Source organism: Corvus hawaiiensis, chromosome 8 (assembly GCF_020740725.1).
Source record: "Corvus hawaiiensis isolate bCorHaw1 chromosome 8, bCorHaw1.pri.cur, whole genome shotgun sequence".
In the NCBI taxonomy this organism is placed as follows: Eukaryota; Metazoa; Chordata; class Aves; order Passeriformes; family Corvidae; genus Corvus; species Corvus hawaiiensis.
Window position 1 is genome coordinate 30787149 of NC_063220.1, and position 25585 is coordinate 30812733.

At 42.6% G+C, this 25585-nt stretch overlaps 1 protein-coding gene and 1 long non-coding RNA gene across 6 annotated transcripts in view; one reads left to right on the forward strand and one right to left on the reverse strand.

The window, feature by feature from the left end:
- The window catches only part of RHOBTB1 (Rho related BTB domain containing 1), a 52948-nt gene extending 32709 nt beyond the window's left edge, over window positions 1-20239 (reverse strand). Inside the window, exons 1-2 of one of the 5 annotated variants that reach the window (XM_048311561.1) lie at window positions 20037-20237; window positions 15523-15618 (exon numbers count right to left, since the gene is read on the reverse strand). The gene's annotated coding sequence lies outside the window, so the exon portion shown is untranslated. Of the gene's footprint in view, window positions 1-2554; window positions 2630-8204; window positions 10244-15522; window positions 15619-19752; window positions 19834-20036 lie in introns of those variants that run through there. The other 4 variants (XM_048311562.1, XM_048311565.1, XM_048311563.1 and 1 more) reach the window with 4 other exon arrangements.
- A 173-nt stretch (window positions 20240-20412) lies between these two features.
- Window positions 20413-24323, forward strand: LOC125329059. Its single transcript, XR_007205022.1, has 4 exons — window positions 20413-20618; window positions 20985-21057; window positions 22679-22752; window positions 24267-24323. It is a non-coding gene; the product is annotated as an uncharacterized LOC125329059 (long non-coding RNA).
- Window positions 24324-25585: the final 1262 nt, after the last annotated feature.

The following is a 25585-nucleotide window of genomic DNA, read 5'->3' on the forward strand; positions in this document are numbered from 1 at the left end:
GTATGCTGTTCCTAAGCAGCGTTCCCAACAGTACTGAAGGGGTAACAACAATAATCACCAAATAAGGCATTCTCACAACATTTGTGTATTTCTGTGGGGTAAATATTTATCAAGCTTTGCTAGAGCTACAAACAAAGAATATTCCAGAGACACTGGTGATCTTCTAGCACAGAGAGATGTTGAATTCACTTTCTGTTCTCTTTCCAAAAGATAGAATCAGGCTCTTGCTTCTTGAACTTTATATGACAATTCTTATGCATTCTCTTCTTTGTTAATCAGTCATCTTAGAAAGACATTATATGTGATTTTATTCATTCCCAGACATTATTACCACAAGGAAACTACCAAAGGAGAGTAAGAGCTCATAACGACAGCAGGAAAAACCCACCCAAGGACCTAAACAGTGACTGGAATAGCAAACACTTCAGGATGGCAGACCAGGTAAATGCTATTTTCAGATCATTGGTCAAGTTCTGCACTTATGTCTCAAATGCAAATCCAGCAACATCAGCAGGAGGCACATAGATGTAGGGTTTACTTGTCATGTCTAGTGCCACACAGAGATCATTTGTAAAGAAAAAAATAATTTAAAAAGAAGAAAGAAATTGCTGTCTTGTGTCTCAGGTCAGACAGAAAGAAGAGGAAAACAGAAAAGCAGAATGGTGTTGGATGGGAAGCAAAGGGAATCCATACTCTTATTTCATGACCTGTCTGTAATGCCAAAGAGCCCCAGCTCTGCACTGCAGGGGCACCAGTTGTAGCTCATGCAATACTCACTCCTTCAGCACTAAGTTTTGAGCTCTTTTATGGAAACCCAATCAGTGATCCAAGGGTACATTCACTCAGTTTCTGAGCTGCTCTGCAAGTCTGCTGTATGCAGCAAGGACGCCTCAGCTTTTCCTTTTCCTCCTTCCCAAGCACATACTTTGCTCTACAGTGTTTGTATACTTCTCTGGCAGCATAGAAGGCAGCAAGGGAGGAGCATGTCAAACACCTGTTGCTCCTTTACTTCTCCTCCTTCAAGGCTCGTCTGTCCTTTTGACTCCTTCAGCACAGGGTAACATCTGGATAGAGGACTTAAGCATTTTTCCAGCAAATAAAATGTATTAGTAAAGAATCAAACATCAGGATTTACTGGTCAAGTGATCAGTTCTTCCTCTCAGCCTAATGCTTTACAGTTATTTATGAAGCTTGGAGTTTTAAAAGGGCAGGAGTTTTAGAAAGCTCCCCAGAGCTAAAATTGATGTTTATTTCTTCTTGGATAAAAATACTTCTGTGTATCTGAGCCTGTCCCAGATCTTATGCTCCTTAAGTATTATGTCACTTAGATAAAGAACCCTAGTACAAATACTGAACTCAAATTTTTTCCTTCTGTTACATTGTGTAGATACATTGTATATCTGAGACATAGAATCAGGTGTACAAATGCAACATGCATAGAAAGAAAACCATATCCTAATGTAAGAGGACCTCAGAAAAATACTGAAAAGAAATTAAGGCATTCCATTTCCAGGTAGTGTGACTCCTGATCCTGAAATACACCCCTTACTGAAAGATGTGCCATTCAATTGCTGCTTACACTGAGCAGTCATGACAACTCTTCAATGTAGTCCTAACAATGGTGGGTTTCTCCACATATGCATTATTTTTGCCTAGAAAGACCACCAGCTAAAGGACTCCCCTTAAGCACACTGGAAAAGCTAATTTCCACCTCAGCTTCTATTACAGCTCAAGCTGAACATTTGGCTTCAAGTCAGCTGTGTGTCCTGAAATAGTACACAAACTGAGGATGAACAAAGTCATTGAGACTATTCTGGCATCACTTCCTTGCTCTTGCTGTGACCATATGCAGAGCCTCAAGGGCTTTCTTTTATTATTATCATTTTTTAAACAAGTATATTGCCTTCAGAGTAGTGCCTTGACCAATAGACGGCAACTTGGAGCTCTCCACCTAGTCTGCCTCGGTATGTCCAGTGACTGATTTCTCTTTGCTCTAGATGTTGGATGCCACAGTACCCACTAAAGGTTGACTAAACAAAATAAAAGTCTACTACCGTTTGTCTCTGCAGCCCCTTTCTATGGCCCACAAATAGGTCCCGACATAGACACCTGATGATCTGTGCCGCAAGACCCCCCAACAGCCTCCCGCTGTTGTCACAGCAGCTCACAACAGACTCCACAGACACAGCAGGGGGAAAGAAATAGGTGGGGGAAAAGAGAGGGGGAAAGAAATCCTTCGGGTTTTTACTAAATGACACTCAGAGGTACCAAGCGGCAGGAGGTTTGTGCTTCCCGTACACATCATACCCCTCTATTTTTGCCTCGCACCTCGTGGCCTCGCTGGAAAAGGAAGACAGACAGATCTGCTTCATCAGGGACTCAGCCCTCTCTGCCCTCTGAGGAGGGGAGGATGCCACCACGTCCCGCTGTCTCCCGACGAGGCGGGAGCGCACCTGCGGGCAAACGGGACGCGCGGGGCGCCGCCACCCGCCCCCTGCGGAGCCGCACATCGGCAGCTCGGAGCACGATCGCGCCCGGGCGACGCGGGACCTACCCGGGAAGGGGGATGCCCGGCAGCCGGCGTGCGCGCAGCGGGGCTGGCCCCGGCCCCGCGGCACCGGAGGGGGTGGCGGCTGCTGCCGCCGCCGCGCCCCCTTCCCGCTGCTCCTCACGGCGGCGGGGCAGCGCCCGGAGCCGGCGCGGCTCGGCAGGGAGGCAGCATCGCCGCCGGCGCTGCTCCGCCCGGCCGGCCCCGCGGCGGGGTCCCCGCCCGGCCCGGCCCGGCCCGGCCCGCCCCGCGGCGCTGACTCGGGCGGCGGCGGGGCCGGCGGCAGCCGTGACGCGCCAGCCCCGCCGTCTATTTTTAGCGCGGCGATTGGATTTCATTCATGAAACCGCGGCCGCGCGTAAAGGGGCGGCGGATGAAGCTGCCCCCGCCCGCCCGCTCGCCCGGCGGAGCGACCCACGGCCCGCAGCGGGGCAGCTCCGAGCGCATCCCGCCCGTGCCCCACGGCCCGCAGCCGCGAACGCCGGGCGCATCCCGCCCGTGCCCCACGGCCCGCAGCGGCGAACGCCGGGCGCATCCTTCTCCTGCCCCACGGCCCGCAGCGGGGAACGCCGGGCGCATCCTTCTCCTGCCCCACGGCCCGCAGCGGGGAACGCCGGGCGCATCCGCTGCCCCACGGCCCGCAGCGGAGACTTTCTGCCACGGCCTCGCACGGGAAAAACTCGAACACGAAACAACTTGAAAACAGAGCAACACCCTCCATATGCAGTCTTTGTACGTATACACTGCAAATACTGTTAATGCATACACAGTGCAAAGGTCCTGAAGGCCTCCCTGGATGATGCCCTACATTGGGCACGCAATCTCTTATTGCAGGTGCTGCTGCTATCTTTTGAAATCACTTGTCTCCATTTTCACTGTTTGAAGCCTTCTTGTAAAACACACACATCATAATTAAACCACAACCTCCCCTTCTCTTATAGTGACAATCTAGACTTGGCATTTTCAAACCAGTGAAAACAGCTCAAGGCCCTGTGTGTTACAATCCAGACCTGGCTCCCTGCTAAAACAGCAGTCTCTGGCTCTTCTTTTACCACTTGACATCAACAAAACTGTCGCTAACCAATATGGGACATGGGCACAACTGCTGCAGCTAAGGACAGTTTTTGACATAGCTGTGACTATTTTAAAAACAGTCACTATTCAAAAAATATTCTCTTACAGCAACCTGGACTCACACATTGCAGAGTCTCATAGCATTAAGACAGTAATTTGTTGGAAAACATTATAAAGTTGTTTAAAACCCCACTTACAAGAACAGTTAACTGTACCAATAACAGGTTAACAGTATCCAACTGCATTTGGTTATAGTCAATTACTTACATTTTTCAAATACCCAGAAGCCAAACTCACATTAACCAGGTCAGACTGCAACAATTTTCAGTTGAGTACATCTATGTCAGGACAAATTACAGTTTGCACTTCATATAAAAGGAGGCTAATAGGGGCAGAAGAACAACTTGCATCATGGCAAATACTAAGTGTTACTCTCCTAGCTTTGCACAGTTTGGATGGACAAGACGAATGCATCAGAAACTAAAACAACTCTCACTCAGACATCTACTTACAAGCAAAGAAATATCAAGTTGATAATGCAGGCAACAAAAAGTAAAAAAAAAAGTCAACAGATTTAAAATGTATAGTATAATAACCTTCTGGTTTTTAAGTTTTAAGTTCTATGGGAACTTCTCTACAGAGGAGGGCTAAAAATTTTCATTCTGTGCAAGAACAACAACCCCATGTATTCACTTGTTTCTCAGACACACAATTTTTAGGAAAACAAAAAAACTCATGTTCATCCCACTCAATTCAGGAGGCTGAGCAAAGCAGTGTTATATGAAAGGAATTCCTTTTACTGAACTGTTTCAGTATGGCAATTTTTAATTCTTTATTGGTACCTTTTTTCTACAGTCTAAATGATCACTTTTTGAAGACAAATCAGAGCTAGAACCCATGTCTCTATTAAAAATACTTAGACCATCACTGCTACAAACAATGAGTGTTAATGTGAGAACAGGAAGTTAGCAACACATGAGAGAAAACTGATACAAAGCAACTAGACTTGTCGTGATACTGACTCAAGAAGTATTGGACTGCAATTAAAAAAAAAACCAAACCAAGCCAATAAAAACCCCACAAACCTTTAGATCTGATTGCCAGTTTTTTACAGAGCTTTTGTACAGAAAAAAGGGAAGAGGACAGGAAGAAAGTGTTATTTTTAGTGCACAATAGTAAATTTAGCAGAACACAGCAATGACAAAGATTAGTCAGGAGGTTAAAAGGGGAAAAAGAGAAAGAGAGCCTGCTTTTGATCAGGATAAAGAAAAGTTCTCAAGTTTCTCTCTATTTCCCTGTTTCATCAAAGGGTGATAAAGGCTTCTGCTGCTGTGGAAATAGGTACATGCTACTATATCCTTTCCATTTTAATGATCATCTACAGCAACTTTTACCATTCAGTCCTTTCCCACCACAAATGTAAAACTTCTTACATAATTCAGATTGCAGCTTTTCCAGCAAAGTATAGAATAAAACCCCAGGACAACCAGAAGTTCTCTGTTTTCTGATACATAATCCTGTATTGAAGCGTATTTACATTTTCCCAAAGTTTTAAAACAGTTGAGTTTTGACCATAAACTTGAGTGACACATGGAGAAGTGGTTGGAATGCATCTCTAATAGAGTGTAGAGCAACTGACAGTTTCTAGGCTTTGGTACAAGAAAGCACAGTAACAAACCACAAGTATTCCCACTGACTTTGCATAAGCATTAAAAATACATGAATGGTAAAGTTTTACTCAATTAGATGTTTAAGTATTCCAGGTAGCCAGCTTGGATTTTTCATTTTCATTTGTTTGTTTTCAGGGAGGAATAACAGCTAGAGGGAAAGGGAGAAGGGAATAAGCTCTATCTTTGCAAGCAATCCTAAAGGACATGGCATTGGACCATGGTAGCATGGTAGCAACCACAGAGTCTGCTTTTGTCAAGTCAATACAGCTTTCCAAAACATGTTTATGGGCTGCCAAGTGAGCTCCGTCACTGCAGCTCCGTTATGTGCTTTAAACACTTATCTCACAGCTGAGAGAACAACTGGATAAAAAAAGACTAAAATAATAATTTAAAAATGCATTTACTCCCACAGAGAATTCTACTTAGAATTATCTTAGTTTTGCTAAATTAAAAAATCCATTTGAAAGCACAAATGTAAATTCACATCCCCATATGCTCAAATATATTATTTGTTACTCTGGGGCTAAACTAACCTTTTGGTTTTGAGACTTTATTTCTCAGATGATTAAAAACATCAGGAGAGAGCATCAGTTGTGCATAGACTGCAACTGAGCTTACAAATAACCTTTCTACTTCTGGATCTTGAGAGTTGGTTTAACTCCAGAGGCTGCTCTGACACACAGTGTTAGCAGAACTCCTTAAGGAACTTTCTACCAGCTCAGAAATGCTGAAGCTCAGAGCCCTCAGGCCCTTCCATCCTCTGCACTCCCCAGACACCAGAGAAAGGCTCAGGAAGAGACAGGTTGAAAAAATACCAGTCAAGGATAACAGGAAGCGCAGGAAGAAGGGACTACAAGCACTTGGCTCAGCTTCTTTGACAAAACTCTTCTGGAAGGGGAGGAAATGGACTAGCCCACGCTTCTTACCACCCCGTCATAATCTAAGTCTGCTCTGTCTGTAGGAGGATAATAGTCTAAGCATTGTAACTCTGGGGTTTAGATTTTATATTTCTGTTTATCAAAGTCAACATCCCAGATCCAAGGGCTATGTGGAAGCAAGAGGTTCTTCCTTGTAGTAGAGGTACGGTCTGCTTAAAAAAAAAAAAAAAGAAAAGAAATGTAGTGACGTGGCTCTTTGCTCCCTCTGAGGACCCACTCAAGCTTTTAATTCAGGACAACTGAGATTATTTCCCTTCTCCTTTAGGTAGTAACAACTAAGCACAAATGCAGTTTCCTATGATATGCTCCACCAACAAGACTCAGCAGCAACAGTTACCGAACTGAGCTTATTCACTAAAAGAGGGCAAGTCTGACATTCCAAAGACTGCCTGGGACTGTCCAAAACCAAAACTCAATAGTATAGGACATCCTAGAGTTTCTCTCTCTCCCTTATCCCTGAATGCAGGGGCCTTTCATATTAAAAGATTTTAGGAGCATGTTTAGATTAAAAAATCGTTAGTGGAAATAATATAAATGCACAAGGAATTAAGTAAAACAAAGTAAGTTAAATTGTCCTGTATGGGCTCCACATTGCATGTGGCAATCTCACAGGGACAGAAGGTGCTCTCTACAGTCCAGGAAATTTGCTTTCAACAATACAAAGAAAACATGAGTGAATGTTGTACAACCAAAATAAGGAAACGTGGTACTTCAGTTAAGGACTTCACCATCCACCCATTGTATGCGATATATGTAGTCTCAGCCAACTGGTAGCACGTGAATTAAAATAGCAGAACCACCCAGCTCCTGTCATTGAAGTCTACTTTTCCCCGCAATTAGGCTTAGAGACTGTTATGATATGGGTAGATCAAAATAATTTCTAACTACTTTTGTAATAGATTAGGATATATTTCATTAGATTTTATCCATAAAAAATTCATAAAGAGAACAAATGCCTTGAATAGAACTATGTAAGAACATATTCTATAAACATTGAAATAAAATTCAACTCGTTTCCTGTCAATATAATTTTGGTATTAAAAGGTTTGCATTCAGGGCTGCAATGTACCCTTGCCAAATGCTCAATCATTCCTAATTAGCTCTCTTTTCAAAACTATTGTACGTTGTGCCCAGTCTGTCCTTCTCTTTGGTTAGCATTTGACGTAAGGTGTCTCTATTTAGTGATGTCAGCATCTACTCTCAGCCAGCAATGCAAATTGATTCGGCCGGTTTCATCCCTTTTCCTACAATCCCACATTTGTTGTAATGCTCAGAGATGGAGACATGTAACACACACAATGATACCTTCACTGGGTTCATTAGACACTAACGTATGCATGTATTTGTTAGGGGTTTTTTGCAGTTATTCATTGAATGCTAAATATAGTGCAAGACCATAATTGCTTAAGAAGCCCGCAGTGCACCAGATTTTATTAGAGCATTCTGTGGATGATATAGAGCACCAGTGGTTTGCCTTATGAATTATATTTCCCCATTCTTTTTCACTAGAAAAGGGATATAGAAGGCTTAATATAGGCATACATTTTGAACAGCTGAATAAACAGGAAAGGAACCGTTTACAGAAGGAAAATGCCAATACTTATAATTAGGAATAAAAATTCAATATCTACATTTTTTTTCAGATGGTTATATTTCAACAACGCTTTAGTTTTCTGTCTAATTATGCGTAGGAAATTGACTTTTGCATTTCCCTGCTTCCATATTTAATCTGTTAATTATGAGACCCTGATTCTCTCCGCCTCACCCCAAAACAGAATATCAATTTAGGTGGGAAGAGTCCTCCAGAGGTCATCTAGTCCAACCTCCTCCTCAATGCACAGCTAACTTCAAAGCTTGATCAGGTTAAGGACAGTCAGTTCACATTCTCCAATCCACCTGTTCCATTGCTTAGCCACTCACTATGAAAATGGCTTTTTTTACAGCCAGTGAGAAAATGTTTTTCTTTACACCCACCTTATTGCTACTTGTGACTGCTGCCTTTTGTCCTTTTGTTGCACAACGGTGAGAGGATCTGGTTTCCCCATAACCTCTTGTGAGTACCTGAAGCAGTAATTAGATGCCCTCTTAACCTTCTCTTCTCCAGGCCAGGTAAGCAGCTCCCTCAGTGTCTCTGTACATCTCATGTTTCAGTTTCCCCACAGTATTAGTGGCCCTTGGTTGCACTCTCTTCAGTTGGTCAATCTCTCTTCTGAGCTGTGAAGCCTGAAACTGAGCACAGTTCCTCAGAAGCCACCTACCAAGTGCCAGGCAGAGGGGAATAAGCCCTGCCCTCACCCTCCCCGCTGCACTCAACCTCAGGCAGCCCCGGCCATGGGTGAGCCCCGCTGCTGGAAGGGCGCTCAGCTGAGCCAGGTATGTCCCAGCCTGTTCACTTGTGCTGTCATAGTCTCTCGTGACCCCTTAAACTCCAATACTGCCTTCACTGCTGCACTTCTCTTTCTACAGACTGCGTGGTTGGGTCTTAAAAGGGAGTGGATTCACTCGAACAGTCCCAGTTTGCAATGTTAGGTGTACCAGGATACAATTAAGCAAAACAAAATTTTGGCTTAATATGAAGAACAGCAAGAGAAACAGCTTGAGCAGTTACATAAGAGTCTCCCAAGGGAAGAAGTGGCAGAGTTATGGCTCACTGCATTCACAACCCAGAGAGGACAAGGCTGTATCAAGAATTGGTTCTAGGGCAAAGTTTTGTATCACGTGTGTAATCTTTTCTAATGGGAGCAATTTTGCAACAGCTTGTATTTGCTATATTCCACACTTCTAGCTCCTCAGAACTGCAACATGGATACAAAAGATTTAATCAGCTTATAACAACAGTTCCAAACAAAAACTAAATAGGAAACACTGACTAGTAGGAGGATTTGTTCTTGACTGTGTCATTTTGCTGTTTGGCAAGGGAATGAATCTGGAAGTAATAGTGCTGGTATCTGCATAACTGTTCAGAGCTTCTTAAAATGTTTCTGCCATCTAATCAGATGTTAATGGAATGGAAAGAAATCCTTTGTGGAACAAAATAAGAGTCATAGCAAACAGTCAGCAGGGGAAGATTTTCTGTCTGTCTGACCTTGTGGCTAGCTGTCAGTCTCCATCTCTATGTAGATTAGTCAAAATTCACTTGTCTCTGAGTACTGAGTTTCTGAGAGACTTGAAACCTCGTTATACTACAACTACAGGAGGTTTTCAATGACATACAGTGTCTTTGCTTCTCACTCTAGGTCTAATCTATTGAGCTTTAAAAACCATACATAAATGGATCAGCCCTTATTCTTCCAAGCATTATAAATGCTCTCTCTGCCTTTTGAGGATTGCATAAATTACCTATTAAAGGCCTAGTAGATTCACACGCAGGAGGATACAAAACGTAGACCAAATTTTAGAAGCCAAAATTTTGGTAAAAGATTGCAGAAATTTGATAGGAGCAATACACAAATAGAGATTATTGCAACAATGTGCCACCCCTGCTCAGAGTTGCTTATATTGGTGGTATAATGAGATCATGAGGACAAGTCTTGAACACAGATCTCCAGCTACAGGAACTGAAAAATGTAGGGTAGGGGTGGTGAGGGGAAGAGAAACAAAATGGATTTTGTCACCTTTTTCATAGTTGCCAAAGCCTAGTCTTACTGGTCTCTCAATCACTGCTTATATACAGGAACAGCAGCCAACAGCCATATCCTGATCTTTATAGGCTGTCAAACCAACAGAGCAGGATTAAATAGAAGAATCAAAGGCAGCTTAATCTCATCATCACTGATCTTAGAGAAATAGCCTTATTAGCTACAACTTGCTCTTCTGCACCTCTGTCCCATGGTGAGCTAGACACGAAAGTAAGACCCAATTATGGTTTTAAGAGCATGATATAAATCCTACTGGAACTGTTAGGGAAAGTCTTCCAGGGATTCCTCTGGGCTTCAATTCAGGGACTAATTCAAGAAGAGAAAGTCCATAGAATTAGTTGCTACATGCCTTAGAAAGATGGTAACTTAAAGTACCTGAAACAAAACAGAAATGAATTAAGCACCTGTAACTTTGATATTTTTTCACTAGGTTGTTCAAAGAGTGTACTTATTTGGATTACAACCCCCCTCAAGATTACAGTACAATTCTTCATTCATTTTGAACAGTGTGATTCTGCACAGTAATAACACTGTAGGATTTCACTCATTCAAGACTAAAATTCAAACTGTTACATCCTCCATATTCTATACCTTGGAACCACTCACTTTTTGAAAGAGAAAGCTTTTCCAGGAAGGTAAGAACTTGTGCCTCTTACCACCACCTTACACCAGTTTACTGACATGATTTAGTCACACTAGCAAAGACTGCCTTGCAAAGCCTGTGTTTTTGCAACACAACAAATTCAGTGGGTTAGACTGGATTATATCAACAAGAGGTTTCTACTGTCCAAACACCACTCACGTATTTTAGTGGTTTACTTCAATATGTCTAAACAAATCTAGTTACCACTTCTTTGTTTCACCAATGAGTTAAGGCTGTAAATCATATGCAGAAAGAATATTACCATATTGGTTCTGATGGGTATCTTTCACTCCCTGAAACACTTCCTATAAATTCTAGCAAAATGGTGTAGCTGAAGGAAAACGGTAATTGCAGAAATTGCAGAGGAATGCACACAAGTGATTCATACAAGAGAACACACACGAGTGATTCCAAGTTCAAGAAGCAGGCAATAAAGACAGTTTGCATGTTTCACCACAGGCTGCTTGATGAGACTTCCCTAATTATGCTTATTAGGAATAGTTACCAAGAAGGATTCTGTTCTTTTAAATGCTACCATTCAAAAGCTATCAACCATGAAATCACATATTTCTTGCACATATTTGCAGTTTTCACAGAGGGTGTAGGACACTACTTCCAGGACCTGCCAAGGTATCATTGTTACAGGTTTGAACTACAGATTAGGCACAAATCAGAGGGCTTAAAGGAGTGTGTGTATACTGTGTAATTTGCAAAATACTAGAAAAAGACATCACTTTCCAATTACACATACAGTGATATGTGCAGCATTTAAATATGTCAGGAACAGAATATACCTTTGTAAAATTAAAAACAAACTAGAACCAGCAGCAGTGGTTTTGAAGCTAATCAGCCATTCAGGGAGCTTTAACAAAATCAAAAATATCCCAATGCCTTGAAATTTCTCATCCACTCATTGCTCGAAAGTCATATTGCCAAACCATCATGAATTCTATGAGCAGGGTTTTTTTTCTCTTTCATTAAAGTAGCAAGACATGTAGCATTTTATTTTTAAACTTTTTTACAGTCTTTTCTGAGTCAGGCAAGAGTTCTTTTCCCGGTTAAAGGTAGAAGAGAAGAAATACAAAGGTATTAATTTTATTTACTCCCATACATATTGACAAAATTGCTAGAGCGGGGTGCATTTTGTAGCATTATAAAATCCTCAAGAGAATTAAATTCCTCCCACACCTCATCCCCAAAATATTTTTTCAGGAAAAGGTATGAATTATTTACAGAAGCAATTGCCAATAAAATGTCATCAAACTGCATCTGTTACAGAAGATAAATATTTCTCCACCATTCCAATTTTTTACATTAGGCTTCTAGCTGAAATTCACATCTACAGCTAAAATACTATTGTACCCTTATTGTAAGAGAAATACTGAAAGTTCCTTAATTACAGTGTTGCCAGTGGGAAGCACTGTTGCAAACACATAAGAGAATGAAAAGAACAAAATTCACCCCTGGAGAAATTCAATGAGACAGCTGGATTGCCTCAAGAAAAGCCTGACCCACTGGTATTTTCCTTAGAAGACTGGAAAGTATTTTATGGAAATAGTCTTCTGTATTTAGTGACCAATAATCTACATCACTGTCATAAACTCACATGACAGTCAAAAAGATGTCTCTGAAATTGAAGAGCCAAATTCAAGAAGTTCAAGTGTTAAGCAACAGCCATAAATCAAGAACTGAAACATGGGACAGCCATAAGGGCCCCAACATGTACATCCATCTCAAGTGTAAACTGTACCTGTTGCTCAGGACAATTACTGGAACACCTGCCCATGCTGAGCACATCTAGGAGCCCATGCAGAAGCACAATAACAAATTCTTTCTGATTCTGCATAGGTGTTGTGAAAATCATTCATTCTCCTTTATGTAAAGCACAGGGAATCCCATGATGAAGTTAGAAACACAGATTTCAACAGTCTAATAAACAGTGCTAGAGAACATAAATTTAATTATAAAGATTAAAAACAACAAACAGCAACACTGCCCTTCCCCTCACAGCTGAGCCACCCACACAAGGCAGTCCCCCACATTTCTAATCTCCAGTCACAAGCAATCATAAGCCTGAGAAGAACTAGTTCAAGCAGCTTTAAAATTTAAAATTTCCTCTGATAAATTTAATTCTGCTGAAGGTTACTGTTACACACACACTCCTCTGCTGGCTTTGCACAGTCCAGAACTTTGTATTTACCAATCTGAATTGTCAGCTAAATTCAAGTACCAGATTGCACTGTAGAGGCAATCACACACATAGCTATTTTATTCCACTGCCTGTGAAGACAGTAATCTCTGAGAGAGCAGTAGCTTCTTTACCCAGGGAGCTAAATTTACTACTACTTGTCTCATAATGCCTCAAGAGACACAGAAGCCCATAAGCAAATAAGCTATGACTGGGATATTAAGGAGTAAATAACACCTCTGCAGACACCTTTCAGAGATGTAGGATTTCCTGACTCAAGCACACACCAATCCACAAGTTAACTTCTTTTCAGACCTGTAGATATATTCTCTTTAAGAAGTGAGACCAAATCAGAGAAGCAGCAGGAACTAGTGTGGAGACAGCAAGTTTCTGAGAATATTGTTCTATAATTTAGCTATACATGTTACTCAGAAATTAATTTAAAACAGGCTGGGAAGCAAGACTTGACACTGGGAGCAGAGGTGAAAAGAGATATTGGGGTTCTTGGGTGTGCCATTTTCAATAGGTACTTTTTGATAGTGTTCTCAGTCAGTGCATATTAAATAATTCACAGCATCACTGTCCTGGTTTCAGCTGGAATAGAGTTAATTTTCTTCCTAGTTGCTGGTACAGTGCTGTGTTTTGGACTCACTCTGAGAATGCTGGTGACACACTGATGTAGGTGTTGCTTGGTAGCGCTCACTCCAAACTGAGGATGTTTCAATGCCTCATGCTCTGCCACTGAGCAGGTACACCAGAAGCTGAGAGGCAGCAGGGCCAAGACAGGTGACCCAAACTGGCCAAAGGGATATTCCATACCCTAAAAGGTCATGCCCAGTATATAAATTGGGGGAATTGGCTTGGAGCTGCCAATTGCTGCTCAGGGCTGGGCTGGGCCTCAGCCAGCACGTGGTGAGCCACTGTATTGTGCATCACTTGTTTTTCTGGGGTTTTATTTCTCTCTCCCTTTTGTCTCCCTTTTCATTCCAATGATTATTATATTTTATTTCAATTATTAAATAGTTCTTAGCCCATGGACTTTACCTTTTCTCTGATTCTCTTCCCCTCCTTTGTACTGGGGGTATATAAGCAGGCAGCTACATGGTACTTAGCTCCTGGCTGGGGTTAACTCACAACGATCACAACTTGCATATGTGTAATATTGTATACTAGCTTTTAGGAACTGCATTACCTATAAAATTACTTCTATTTTTATTCACAAAGTATATGTTTGCCTTTGATGATGTCCTGAAAGGGGCTCATTAAATTACTAATGTAACTATTAAAGCTATTAAATTACCAATTTTGAGGGATCAATTCAAAGCACATTGAGATAAGCATAAATCCAAAGTAAACCAAGTGTCTCTTCACTTCACTGACCCTCCCATGAGGCTCTGAATGCTAAAATGCCTTTCTCCTGACAGGATTAACCCTTTCATTGTATAACCCTCCCTGGCCAAAACAGTGGAAGTAGTTATTCCTAGGGCTCACAAAATATTCTGCTTGGCAGTACATAATGATGGGGGGAGGAGGGATGCTTGGTGTGTGTTTACTTTTAGAGCCCAGGGGAGAGACTGCTCCCTAAGCTTCCTGACAAGATGCTTATTTTTATTCACATTGTCACTATGTTTTCCCATGAACAAATATTTATACTTCAGAGGAAATGTTTCAGTAACATGTTTCAGACAGGATAAGCAACGTGTTCACTTCCCTTCCTTTTATTATGAGAAAGCAATTTTGCTTACAGGAGGAAGTAAATAAATAGATTCCCCAGAGATGCCTGGGAAGGGGTAATTCTTGCAGGGAACCCGTCTTGAAAATACTGTCAGCATGTCACTGAGTTAGCTGACCTGTGGAGGTTTCATTTGCAATTGCAAGAAATGAACACATCAGAGATTTATTGTTTCCTTTGTTCAGAGAAACAGACCATTCCTGTGCAATCCTGTCTTAATTAAAACATTCGCCCTTCTGACAAATTTTAGTAGCATCTTATGTTCCTATCTGCATTATTATATTGTACATTCAATACATATGGCAAGCTATAAATCCATCTTTTGTTAATACTTCTGAGCATGTAACAGACTGAGAAAGCCAGTGGGTGAAAATGGCCTAATTCGTTGACTACTCCAAATTGTGAGCAGAGGGTTTGACTCTATGATATCCTGAGGTTCCTTACAACCTGATTTTTCCCATGATCCTAAATTAAGGACATATTTGGTTTTACTAACTTACAAACTTACTGCAGGAACTGTGAAGATCTGGCTGTGATATTGACAAAAGCAATATAAATATACATCTGCAACTCAGGCTGGCCACAGCCCCACTTTTCACTAGGCTGCACAGAGCAGGAACTCAGAAAGCTGCCTGGATGCATGGAAAAGTACCTACATATTTGTGGTACAAACTCTTTCTTCATCCCAGGATCTCACTCATTTCCTGCACCTGCAGTTAGTCTGTGTAAGTATTCACTCTTGAAAATCAGACTTAGCAGCTTCCTTTTCTTTGATGCTTTGAAAAAAAGCTTGACATTGGGTCAAAAGCTACTCTGTGCAGAAGCTGCTCATTACCAACCCTGCAACACCAAGCCTTTATACATTTGTTTTTATCTGCTGAAATAGCAGAACAAAGCTGACTAATCCTGTAAACGGAACGATTAATTGAGTGACTTTTCAGTTAAGACTTTTGGTACAAAGTTTGCCAAGACACAGATGCTATAACTCTAAAATACCTGACCAAAAGCTGCTGGTCAGAAGAGCAGTGGTGACAGGCAACAGTAAGTGAAATGAGTCAGGTTTTCTTCTGTTTCTCCCTGTCGATACTTACCTCACAGAAGAAAATGTTCACATCCATTTTTAGCAGCTTGATCAAAAGCAGAATTCCATTAAAAATACTTCATATCTTTCTCTTACTGTGGCACTCCTAAGGAGGAAAGAAGGGGAAAAAAATAAAGAGAATAAACCTTACAATTTTCAACCTAAAATTACAACACATGCAACAGCAACAACATCTTTTATGATCCATTTTATATGGTAAAACAGGCCTGCTTGGTCAACAAAACAGTCTTTCAAAGTTTCAAACAGGTAAACTGTGTATCTTTACTAAAACACTCTTTGCTCAAAGCACTGAAGAAATCATGGGTAGCTCGATGAGCTTTTGAGCATAACTGGAGATTAACACAGCTCTGCCAAATGAAGCTTGTTCTTGAATAATTTCCCTCTGGATTTAGATTTAAAAAAAACACAACCACCTTAGGTGTCAGAACCAAACGCTGCTGTATCCCAGTTAACCAGCTCCTCTCTCTTAGGCAACAGACTTAGAGGAGGGTTTTTTTGCCTACCTTCAAGAAGGTGACAAGACTCTAAAATATGAGCTGACAGCCTGATGACACATGAACTGGGAGTTCTGTGTTGCTTTCCCCTTTGGTAACAAATGAAATTAATTATAAATGTCCTTTGTTGGGTTTGGTAAATGGCTGCGTTATTGTGGCTTGGTTCCCATCCAGGAGCAAGGCAGAGGTTTTCCAAGAACCAAAGGTGGGAGCAACATGTATTTCATCTCAGATGCTGCCCTAAAAGCAATGCTCAATGGCACAAGTAGGTTTCAGGGGTCCATGTTAGCTTGAATAGCAGCAGTGAAATGCAGAGTCTTCAAATGAACAGAGCAGTGGCCCACTTAGATTTCCTAGGCATTTCTCCCTTCTTATCAGGATCATTTCAAAATTCAATGTAGGACTGAAATTAACTTCTCACAGAAATTCCCACCTTCTGTAGATACCCAGCACAACACAACAGAGAGAGCAAACAGAAAATGAAGTAAAACTTCATTCCACCTTTGTGAAATATGCAAGCCACAAGAATTGATCCTAGAGCTAGAGGCATGATGTTTAATATCCTCTAGAAGTCCTGCCCTTCCCTTTGCTATTTATCAGTAAGCATTTTAGAGGCAAAGACGTATCAGTCTTCCTGAACTGCCGTGTTTCATGCAGCTACAACTGTGGAGAATCTTCTCACCATCTTTCCTACAGTGTTTGCCCTTACTTCCTCCAAGGCAGGCCCATACAGCTCCCTTTGTGAGCCCTACGAAAAATAGCCTTAACCCACAATGAAACAACCCCCCAAATTATTAATTAGTGACATGAGCACACTCAGGGCTCTAAAACTGTTTAAATAGCTACTTATGTGATACTGTACCATTCCTAACTGTTTACTTGTTTCCTGAGTATTGGTGGCTGATTAGAAGTTACTTGCAACTTCTTTCAGAACAACCCTTTTCAAAAAACCCAAACTAAAAAAAATAGATCTGGTTTATCTGATCATAAACCCAGAGCTTTCTATGTTTTTATTTCACTGAGATCTCATTCACTTCTAACAGCCTTTCTCTGCTTCACCCTCATTAAAACCTACAGATGTGACCTCCAAGGATATTTCAAGATCCTTCTTACTCTCAAACAGACATGCAAAGCCCTTCCGCAAGCTCATTCAGAATTCTTTTTTATCAATCATTAATCATTTACATTATTGTCCTAGTAAAGACCACATTAAGACTCTCCTGCTTGCTGAGATTTTTCTTAATTGTTATACTGTAAAGTCAAACCAGTTGTTTGAAGAATGTAAGCAGACAGAAATGTAGCTAAACCTGATTTTCATCATTACTAAAGCATAAGCCTAAAAGTTCCACTTCACAGATAAAAGCTTATGGCCTTCATTCCCCTGCCCCTCAGTCTTCCACTTTCTAGTTTTGAAGATAGTTGAGCCTACAAAATAAAGGCTTAATTCTTAATTAGCATTGTTCTACCCTATTATGACTCCAAAATACAAACATCTTTCATGCCATGGTAGTGGAAGCAGATCTCTCTCTGTAATGATGATCTGCACTCAGAAGAATAGAGCAGCTAAACCTTACATGCACCTTCCTTATCAGAGCCTTGAGGAGCTCACAGCTGAGAAGAGAGCTGGCTTCCCATGACTTTCACCCTGTGTGCCTGCAGAGAGAGTATCAGTTGTGGCCATGGCAGTGCACTTCCTTCTCTCTCCCATCTGCTCCACACCCAGGCAGGCATTACCTGAACTAATGCCCACCCACAACAGCTAGCACACCGTGATACTGTGGGCAGGACATGCAGCAAGGTGACCATGGGCTGACAGAAACTAAAACCAGCTGGAACACAGAGTAACTCAGTGAGGGATGTACTTATATGACCTAATTCTCCAAAGTGGGGAATTTCTTTTAAATAGGCAGAAAGGTGAGGAACAGGAACACCTGCTGCAGGTTGGCAGGTGAAACATTTGCAGTGCAAACCAGGCCCAAAAGGAATGCAGAAGAGGTCAGGTGGAACACTGGGCTCCCTGGATGACTACTTCAGGCCAACAGTCATGTCTAATCTGGCCTAGAAGCCTCTTCTGTGATGCACAAGACACTCCTCTAACACACTGATACTAGAGAAAACTCAAGAAAACTCGGCCTTGTTTTCCCCTCAAACCTACCTCAGCTTCACCTTCGTGTCATTCAGAAGCCTTAGCTGATCCAGTTTTTGCTCCACTCATTTTGTTTGGTTTGTTGGGGGGTTTTATTATTATTACCAAACTAACAATATTGCAGAATTTTCTCCTCTCAAGTTTTCTGTGAGTTTCCTTTTACTAGCCCATCACCTCTGTGCATTGGTTTCAGTTTCTGTAACGCCACACATTCATAGTGCATCTGCCCCAAATCTCTTCAACAAACTTTGAGGGATTACATAGAAGAAAACTGCTTTTAACCCTTATGTTTCTGACTTGCTTAATAGGGTCTCACTTCAAACTTTTGCCTCTAAAAGTTCAAATACTGGAAGAAGTTTAAGTAAAAAAAAGAGCAGAACCTTAGTTCACTGTTGTAGTCTTTACTATGACACACCTCACTTGCTCTACATTACATGGTTGAACAGACAGTAGAAATGTTACTTCCCATTGATACCTAAACCAACATTTCCTCTCAACATATTTTCAAACCTTTAACATTGTTGAATCCAAAGTAAATGCAAGTGTTTTGCCCTTTCTACTTCAGTTTAGGCAAGTATGCTTTTTCCCTGGGGTCTCTCTCAGAGAAAAAGGAAATTTTACCTGTATTGATTACATAGACAACAGCATGATAACATGTGATATAACTAGATCAATTTAACTAAGTACAAATGACAACATTTGGTGTGAAACTGACAATCAGGTTCTAAAAGAAGATGGGATACTATGATTGTCACTAACCCTATCTTAGGAGCACCCACAACAACTCAATTAAACAGCTGCTAAACAAAAGTGCAAGTAACTGTAAAGCTCTACTTTCCTATGCTCCCCAAGCAGGGAAGAGTTTTTCTCTTTTCTTATTCCTTTTTTTCAGAGAGCTGCAAAAGAGTTGGGCTGGGTATGGCCCACTGCTTCTCCCCAGAGGTTCTCAACAACTGTACAGAAAGGGCTCTTCATTCTCCTGCTAGGTCTTTTTGGGAGGCACATCCTTCTTTATAACCAGCTCCTCATATTCAGTTCTCTACATGCATTTGCACTCTGTACCAATTACAAATTTCATTCTTGTAATGCAGAGAACCATTAATAATTTAAGATTAAAAAGGAACCTAAGGGCAGGAATATTCCATTTTTGCTCACGAGATAGATGGTACTCTGCTAGTACGTCAACTCAAGTTATCTTTGTGCATGCTATGTTAATTCAGCAAATTGCTTTTCAAACAAAGTGCATTCAGAAAGTGCCTGAAGATTCTATATGAGAAGAAAGTTTCATTTCTATGGCAAACGTGCCAAACCAATATCCAGAAAGTGAAATACTAACAGATTTTAGTTTTGTCCATCTAGTTTTCACAAACAGGGGTTAGCCAGGATGAATTCTGTAAAGAAGCTCTCTGCACGAGCGAGTAAAAGTCATGCCAGGTGTAGTGATAAATACCCCAGCGCCCTGTCTGCACCGTGAGAAACCAGAGAAACAATGAACACGTCTAACGGTATGGAATGGCTCAGGAGCGCTGCAGCAGCACCGCCTGACACCCAAGGGAGCTGTCAGCATTTCTGGCCTTACCGTGGAAGGGAACAGGACACCAGGGCGAGGCGGGCAGGTGCGGAGACCCTCCTGAGGCAGGAGCTGCTCCGGAACGGGGAGCGCCCCCGGCCCGCCGCTCCCAGCCCCGCGGTGCCCCAGCCGCCCGCCGCTCCCTCCTCCGGCGCAGCTTCCCACGGCGTCCGGCCCCGCTGGGTCACCCACAGCGACCGACAGCGACCGACAGCGACCGACAGCGACCGGCGGCGGCGTCCGCCCGTCCCGCGCCCTCCCTCCCTCCGGCCACAGGGGCCGCAGCGTCTCACCTGAGCGCGGAGCGGGACCGGCTGGGGACAGGACAGAAGTGACGCTCAGCGGGGTGCGGAGGGCGGGGCGGTGCCTCGGGTGCGGTGCCGTCCCGCCCTGCTGTGCTGTGCCGGTCTGTGCTGTGCCGTTCCGTACGGTGCCGTGCTGTTCCGTGCCCGGCGCGGAGCGGCCGCGTCCCAGCCAACCAGCGCCGTCACGTGAGCGCGCCCCGGCACGCGGTGCTACTGCCGCGGCCGTTACAGCAGCGCGCGCGCGCGCGTGGCGGCGGGAAGCGCGCGCGGAGGAGGGCGCGGGGGGGGGGGGGGGGTGGTGCGCGCGCTGCTGCGCTCTGAGGGGCCGGGGGTCGCCTGGCGGGGCTGTGCGGCTGCCGGCGGCGACGCGCTCGCCCTTCCTGCCCTCGGGAGAGATCGTTTCCAGGAATTGAGGGGCTGCGGAGGCAGGAAATCCTGCGGGGCCCCGTGCGGGGAGCGGCCGCAACGGCATCACCTCCGCGCGCAGGAGGGTGGGGTCCCCGGCCGCCTCCTCCCTGCTCCGTGTGAGCATCCGCGCGATGAAATGTGGAATCCGACGGTGGGATCAAGGTGTGTGCGCCTCCCTGAACTGTGAATACTCCTGTGTTTAACATTGCTGTCTGACGAGGAAGTCCCACCGCACTGCTCGTTTCAGTTTCCCAACACAGAACTTTCATGCTGAATTGTAGCTAAAAAACAACGTTAAGCCCGTTTTCCGCCCAGGATGCTTTCCATTTACGCTGTCCTCAGGGTGTCTGACCTCTCTATCAATAATACACTAACAGAAATCGTTAAACAGAACAGTAGTGGGACACCTTAAATAATCCAGCTCCGTAAGGCATTTAAAAAGGTTGTAGAACATATTGCTGAAACGCTTACGTAAATTTGAGGAACAGCCTAGTAGCCTGGTGTTAAAGGAATTTTCTGCTTACTCAGGGTCTTGGACTCAATTTTCCACCCTGGGTCATCCTGTGCTGTTGAGGAGGATTTGGGAGGACTACGGGGCCAGGTACGCAGCTCTTGTGCCAGTGCTTCACGTTGGTGATGTTTAATGTTGGTTACAGGGAGCTTCTGACAACACAACCCTTCTGAGAGGCGGAGGGCTAAGATACAGGGCTTAAGGACAGCAGGAGCTGGCAGTATTGCAGGTAGAGAGGCAGGCTGGGCTCGCAGCCAAACTGCTCTCCTATCTGAATGGCAGAGATCAGGCATTCATTGCAGAACTAATGAACCTAGCCCCCAGATCATGAAAACCACAAGGGAAGCAGGGTTCATTGAATCGTCTTTCTTCTTTGATGATTTTTATTTCATGTACTTCCGTGTGGAGTCATGAAGGCTTGAAATGTACCTGCTGTATATTGTATCAATAGTGCAATGTACATGCATGCTGTATCCATATGCTGAACTGTGCATAGAGGCGAATTAGCCTGTGTGGAGCTCTGTGCTGCCATGGACAGACTGCCTTGAGCACCTAAATCAGCTTTAGGTACTGTCAAACACTAGCATACCCTGTGCTTTACACTTGTAAAAGAAATGTGGGAGATTGATCACAGGATTCCAGGAGCTAAGCCTTTAAAATACATGACACTTGGTATTGTGAGCTCCTCATTAAGTGGACAGAAACTGTTAGCAACTTGGCTAAATGTTAAGTTTAGAATAAATGACTGAGAGATAATGACCTTTGTTGCATATGTGGTACCAAGGACAAAGAAAGATTGCTAGGCCACAGTTACTCCCCAGAACTGGAAGGATTATTTTGTTTGGGAAGAGTTTATTCAGAGTTCTGGTAACTCATATTTAGAGCCCCAACGAGGAAGCCTCCACTGTGCTTCCACAGTATTTGCGTGTAGAATTGTATAGTTGTGCAATTTCACTCTGTACAAACAAACTGTCTAAATTCCTGTAATTTGTGCTGGAAACACACTATCATTTGCAAGGCAGTTGGAGCAGACAGCTGAGCTCACAAGGGTTATCATCTGCATCTGTTCAGAGGACAGCCTCCAACCTTGTATTGGCTAACATTTTTAGCTCTGCTAACTAAACCCACATGAGATAAAAGTCCACCCACGCCACAGGTTACAGAGTTTGCTTTAAATCAGCTCTGTTTTGTGAACACTGAAAGGCTTGATTCTATTTCATGTATTTCCTGTAGCACTTCAAAATGAATTTAGGTTGTTTGAAAGGTTCTTGACTGACAGTTTTGGAAATTGAACTCCCATGTTTAATCCCAGATTGTGTCCAACACAAGGAAGCTTCTCAGTTGTACCAGAGAGGAAACTTTGCTAGTCTGAGGATAGTCCTATTCACTTACTTTCTTATGCCAGCAAAGTAGGATTTCCTAGTTTTTCACTGCTCTGTAGTTACGGGTGTAGGATATTTTCATTATGCCTTGGATACCAAGACTGTACGTTTAAATCAGAAAAAAAAAAAAGTATTTAGTAAATCATCTGCCCTTTAAAGTATGATAATTTCATTTCAGCCTTAAATTAATTAGGCAGTACTATGGAAAGCTAATGATCTTCACAGAACACTTGCTCTCTTTCCACCAACTTTCATTTACAGTCCTTATTGATTTTTGAAAAATTAATTTATGCTTTTCATATTGAGCTTATTTTTTTGCAAAATTACAGGTGTTGAATCTATGAGCAGAGATGGAGTGCCATTATCCTTCCAAGTGAACATGGAATAGATGGGGAGAAGCTATGTAAGTTCTAGGCTTCCAGGAATGGATGCCAAAACAATTTATTAAATTTGCTGTTAAGAATAATTGTTGGCTGACAGTTGTGTAACTTTTATGACAATATCTGTTGAACCCAGACATAAGACAGACTGATACCAGTCATAATGTTTTGCTCCTTATTCACAGAAGATACCAAGGTGACAAAAATGTTTATGATTTTAAGTCTTTTCATAGCTGCACCGTTATCAAGCTGCAGTTACATTAGTCTGACTATAGTAGCTCCAGGTGATTCATGGATTTCATTGTGTCTGAGTTCTTAAAGGATAAAAGATTTGGATTTTTACTCTTCAGCTCTCATTACATGTTACAGGAGGGAGGTAGACAGTGAGCTTTCTGAAAGTCCTCTCAGCTGTTTTCAACCGGTGCCTTGAAGCAATAGGTGTCAGCGGCAGTGAATTGAGCATAGACCTTTGTGCTGTGGTGGAGCAGAGAGTGTTCATGTGCTCAGTTCTGCCAAGTGGACTGTGGTGACATGGGAGGGCATATGAGACATGGCAATGAGCAAGTCCCAGGCCTTTCCAGACAGGCTTTGAAGCCAATGGCTCATTATGCTACAATTTATTGAGATGTTTTTAATGTTTTATCCTCTATTGTCTTAGGGTTATGACTGTGGTTACTGTAGCCCTTTCCTGTCACATTGTCCTGGAACAGGCTTCAGATAGTGACATTCTCTTGCTGAGTATTCTCTGGCTCTGCCCACAGTCTCCAGCAGGCTGTGGCCAGCTCCGGCTTACATTCCTTCTCCCTGTCATTTGGTGTTGGGGCAGGTGGAGCTCCTGTTCTCCACATCTATGTGTGGCAAAGATTGTGCTGGCTTTGAAGGCTGCTTCTTTGTCCTGAGACATCATAATCACAGTATTTTAGCTACTGAGGGCTTTCAGAGCCTTTCTTAGAAGGCCTTATTACAGCTTTAGGCTGTAATACAATGAATCAGAGTAGTGAGAGGTTTTAGTTCTTCCCTGTGAGCAGAGCAAGAGTCAAAATGTCAGGAGGCACGCTATAACCTTCTGCTGAAGCTTTACCTCATCCTTATAGACTGTTATAAAAATAATCTTATAAACACTGAAGCAATCACCACCATGAATCACATTGTGTTCATACTAGACCAACCTACGTAAGACTGGCAAAGGTTTGTCTGGGTAAAGACACTTGGAAACTGTGAGAGAGGAAGGATTTCACTGGCAAATTTTTGTAACAGTGAAATATTTTATCCTGAGGAGAAACAGGTTGTGGAAATGTCAAATCTATATTATACAAAAGTAATGCAGAGGGAATCCATTCCTGATTTGGAAAACCTACCTGAATCTCCCATTGCTTTGGGCTCAGAAATATCAGGAGTGAAGTGACAGCAGAGTTCCTGACGTCTAGTGGTTCTAACAAATATATACTTTTTAACTCTGGTTTGATGGACAGTTCCTGTTTATCCAGCATTGCTCAAAATCATGTCTTCATACAATTCGTTCTTTTTAAATAAAAAGGCTTACAACCAGCTTGGACAAGCCTTTGAAGAATACCCTCCAAAGAACACTGGAAAGACCAACAATGCCATGGAAGAAGGATAAGGACAAACCTTTCCACTCATTTATTTTCACAGTTTTGTTAAATGTAGTGAATATGCTTAGCCACACTGAACTAGTCTTTTGTAAAGCACAAAATTCATCAAGGAAAGCTTGTATGACTTCATAATTACACAAAACTGATCCAGGAAAAAGAGATCATGAAGTAATATAGAGTGTTAAACTGTCTGAAGCTTATCCATCCTTATGTTCAGATGTAAAACTGAGGCAGAACAAGAACTGACCAAAAGATTCCTCGCCTCACCTTTTTCCTTGCCCCTCCCCTGCCCTCCCCTCTTTCCCTTCCCCTCCCCTCCCCTCCCCTTCCCTCCTGATGTTGAAGTCTGGACCAGTGTGGAAGATAGAATGAGCACACCACCTCCAATCTTCATCATCTACGCCCAAACTCCTCTTGTGTAGTGTGTGTGGGAGTCTCTCACAAGCATCACACTCAAAAAGCTATCTTTCTGTGGTGATTTATCCATCAGTTCAAGTGCTGGCTGCTGTAAAAGAGCTCCTTGTTTCTATGCTCACAAGTACCACTTACAGTACCAAGGGACTTTGGCCAAAACTAGCCAGTCTATATAACTACAAAAAAAGAAAAATAGTGCCTTCTGCTAGCTCAGATTATGATGTGCAAGCAAAAATGGATGCACACATATATCTGAAATGGCAACACTGGCAATTTTGATAGTTCTCAAGCTGGTCCAATATGTCACTGTCAGTATGCTTAGTTGTTGGGTGTTTGTACCTCATGTGAACATCTTTTTCCAGACCTGGTAATAGGCTGCCATCCATAAAAGCATATTTAACTGTAAGTAGTATTTCTTCATACTGTTTACTTACTGTCTGTTTTCACTTCTTTCTTTTGTCTCCCATTTATCAGGTAAAACAAAATGTAGGTGCTTTTATAAAACTTTTCAACAAAAGTTTTTGCTGCTAAAAAGGCCCAAACTCAAACCTCAGGTTTTGTCATGGGCTGTAAGCCCTGTGGTTCCTCAGAAACCAAAGTCAACACAGCACAAAGCCATTTCTGAGACCACAGAGGACTGGAGTGTTGAGCAGGTCTTCTCCTTTGCTCCAAGTGCACTTGGAATCCTTATTGTGCTGTTAGCTTACAAGACCCTAAGAGAAGAATTATCACCTTGCAGTGTATCACTAGTGGAGACCAAAGTTGTCTCACTGTAAATAAGAGGTCTGCTACAATGGCAGTCTCAGTAAATAATCCTTGCGTCTGGATT